This window comes from Cicer arietinum, chromosome 3 (genome assembly GCF_000331145.2).
Source record: "Cicer arietinum cultivar CDC Frontier isolate Library 1 chromosome 3, Cicar.CDCFrontier_v2.0, whole genome shotgun sequence".
In the NCBI taxonomy this organism is placed as follows: Eukaryota; Viridiplantae; Streptophyta; class Magnoliopsida; order Fabales; family Fabaceae; genus Cicer; species Cicer arietinum.
Window position 1 is genome coordinate 10,592,812 of NC_021162.2, and position 4,430 is coordinate 10,597,241.

Here is a 4,430-nt window from a genome sequence, read left to right on the forward strand (position 1 = left end):
TATGTAATTATTACTTGATTTGACAACTCTATTTTATTTTATTTTATTATTATCTTCGTTATGAAATACAACTATATAACAAAGATAAAAATAACATATAATAAAATAGAGTTGTTAAATAAAGTAATAATTACATATTTATTAGACAACTCTATTTTGTTATATGTTATTATAATTTTCATTATTAAGTATTTCTACAAAACGAAGATAATAATAACATTTAATAAAACAGAAATGTTAATAAATAAGTAATTAACACTTTATTTGACAACACTATTTTATTATATGTTATATTATTATCTTTGTTTTATTATTTTACTTTATAACGAAAATTATAATAACATATAACAAAATTGAGTTGTCAAATAAATTTGTAAATATTACTCTATTTGACAACTCTATTTTATTAATTTTTATTATTATGTTCGTTTTGTAGTTGTTATTAATAACGAAAATAATAATAACATATAACACAATTGATCTGTCGAATAAAAATGTAATTATTACTTTATTTTACAACTCTATTTTATTATATGTTATTATTATCTTGGTTATATTTTTGTATTTTATAACGAAGATAATAATAACATATAATAAAATAGAGTTGTCAAATAAAGTAATAATAACTTAATTATTACAGAAGTCTATTTTATTAAATGTTATTATTATCTTCGTATTGTAGTTGTACTTATTAACGAAAATAATAATAACATATAACACAATTGAGCTATCAAATAAATATGTAATTGTTACTTTATTTGACCACCTTATTTTTTATACGTTATTATTTTTTCGTTATATAGTAGTACTTTAAAACAAAGATAATAATTACATATAATACTATAGAGTTGTTAAATAAAGTAATATTTACTTATTTATTACACAAATCTATTTTGTTAAATGTTATTATTATATTCGTTTTTTAGTTGTACTTAATGAAGAAAACAATAATAACATATAACAAAATTGAGTTGTCAAATAAATATGTAATTATTAGTTTATTTTGACAAATCTATTTTGCTATATGTTATTAATTTCTCCTTTATATAGTAGTACTTTTTAATGGAGATAATAAGAACATATAATAAAATAGAGTTTTCAAGTAAAGTAATAGTTACAAATTTATTTGATAAACTGAATTTTATTATATGTTATTTTTATTTTCGTTACGAAGTAAAACTATAAAACGAAGATTATAATAACATTAATAAAATAGTGTTGTTAAATAAAGTAATAATTACTGAATTATTACACAACTCTATCTATTTTATTAAATGTTATTATTATCTTCATTTTATAGTTGTACTTAATAACAAAAATTATAACAACATATAACAAAATTGATTTGTCAAATAAATTTGTAAATATTACTTTATTTAATTTTTACTTTATTTGACAACTCTGTTTTATTATATGTTATTATTATCTTTGTTATGTTATAAAACTATAAAACGAAGATAATAATAACATATAATAAAACATTATTTTCAAATAAAGTAATAATTACATCTTTATTTGACAATTTGTTTTATAATATGTTATTATATTCTTCGTTTTCTAGTCATACTTCACAATGAAGATAACCCTAAATACTAAACACCGAACCTAAAACCCAAAACCCTAAATCCTAAACCTTAAACACTGAACCCTAAAACCTAAACTTTTAACCCTGAATCCTGAATCCTAAACTTTAAACCCTAATCCGTAAACGTGATTTTAGAAACCCTAAACATGATATTTTAAATGGACCGAAATCCATATTTTGGTGCAAGATGAATGCTAGTGTTTGAAATCTGATGCGAAACCCGAAACACAATTATAAATTAAGGATAAGAATGCTATAAGGGTCTCTAGGTCTTCAATTTCATCTAGATTTTTCAGGCAATTTTCGAACCACACGAGAAAAATGGACCGAAATCCATATTTTCAGACAAATCGATGGCTAGTTTTTGAAATCTGACGCAGAACCCGAAACACAATTATAAAGTTAGGAGAAGAATGCTATAAGGTTCTCTAAGTCCTAGATATCATCTTGACTTTTCGGGTGATTTTCGTACCACTAAATAAAAATGGAATGAAATGCTTATTTTCGAACTAGATGATAACTAGAGTTTAAAATCTGAAGTGAAACCCGAAACGCAGTTAAAAATTTAGGAGAAGGGTGCTATAAGGGTCTCGCGGTCCTTGAAACCAAACCTGAAACATGAAACGCAATTATAAATTTAGAAAACAATGCTATAAGGGTATCCCACTACTCGATTTCCTTAATTAGGTAGTTGTACTTCATATCGAAGATAATAGTAACATATAATAAAATAGAGTTGTTAAATAAAGTAATAATTACATATTTATTAGACAACTATATTTTGTTAAATATTATTATTATATTCGATTTGTAGTTGTACATAACACAAAGATAACAATAACATATAATAAAACAGAGCTATCAAATAAATTAATTATTACATATTTATTTAGAAACTCTATTTTTTTATATATTATTACTATCTTAGTTATAAAGTAAAACTATAAACGAAGATAATAATAACATATAATAAAATAGTGTTGTCAAATAAAGTAATAATCACATATTTATTAGACAACTCTATTTTGTTAAATGTTATTATTATCTTCGTTTGGTAGTTGTATTTAATAACGAAAATTATAATAACGAATAACAAAATTGAGTTGTCAAATAAATTTGTAAATATTACTTTATTTGACAACTCTACTTTATTAAATGGTATTATTATCTTTGTTTTGTAGTTATACTTAATAATGAAAATAATAATAACATATAATACAATTGAGCTGTCAAATAAATATGTAATTATTGTTTTATTTGACAATTCTATTTTATTATATGTTATCATTATTTCCGTTATATAATTGTAATAATTACAATTGTATATAATAAAATAGAGTTGTCAAATAAGTAATAATTACTTATTTATTAGACAACTATATTTTATTACGCAACTATAAAACGAAGATAATAATAACATATAATCAAATAGAGTTGTCAAATAAAGCAATAATTACAAATTTATTTGATAAACTCAATTTTATTATATGTTATTATTATCTTCGGTATGAAGTAAAACTATAAAACAAAGATAATAATAACATATAATCAAATAGAGTTGTCAAATAAAATAATAATTACATATTTATTTGATAAACTCAATTTTATTATATGTTATTATTATCTTCGGTATGAAGTAAAACTATAAAACAAAGATAATAATAACATATAATCAAATAGAGTTGTCAAATAAAATAATAATTACATATTTATTTGATAAACTCAATTTTATTATATGTTATTATTATCTTCGGTATGAAGTAAAACTATAAAACAAAGATAATAATAACATATAATCAAATAGAGTTGTCAAATAAAATAATAATTACATATTTATTTGATAAACTCAATTTTATTATATGTTATTATTATCTTCGGTATGAAGTAAAACTATAAAACAAAGATAATAATAACATATAATCAAATAGAGTTGTCAAATAAAGTAATAATTACTTATTTATTACACAACTCAATTTTATTAAATGTTATTTATTTAAAAACTCTATTTTATTAAATTTAATTATAATAACAACGAATACAATTGAGTTGTCAAATAAATATGTAATCATTACTTTATTTTAACTCTATTTTATTGTATGTTATTATTTTCTTTGTTATACAGTAGTACTTCATAATGATAATAACTTATAATACAATAAAGTTGTCAAATAAAAGAATAATTAAATATTTATTTGATAAATTTAATTTTAATATATGTTATTATTATTTTCCTTATGAAGTAAAACTATAAAATGAAGATAATAATAATATATAATGAAATAGTGTTTTCAAATAAAGTAATGATTACTTATTTATTTCACAACTGTATTTTATTAAATGTTATTATTATCTTCGTTTTGAAGTTGTACTTACTTACGAAAATTATAACAACATATAACAAAATGGAGTTGTCAAATAAATTTGTAAATATTACTTTATGTAATTTTTACTTTATTTGACAACTCTTTTTTATTATATTTTATTATTATCTAGGTTTTGTATTTGTTTTTCATAACGAAGATAATAATAACATGTAATAAAATATTATTTTCAAATAAAGTAATAATTACATCTTTATTTGACACTTTGTTTTATTATAGGTTACTATCATATTCATTTTGTAGTCCTACTTCGCAATGAAGATAACACTAAATACTAAACACCGAACCTTAAAACCAAAACTCTATATCCTAAACCTTAAACACTGAACCCTATACCTTAAATAAATATGTAATAATTACTTTATTTGACAACTCTATTTTGTTAGGCTTTAGTGTGTTGGGCTGTTTAGGGTTTAAAAAATCAAGTTTCGTGTGTTAGGTTGTTATGAAGAACAACAACATAA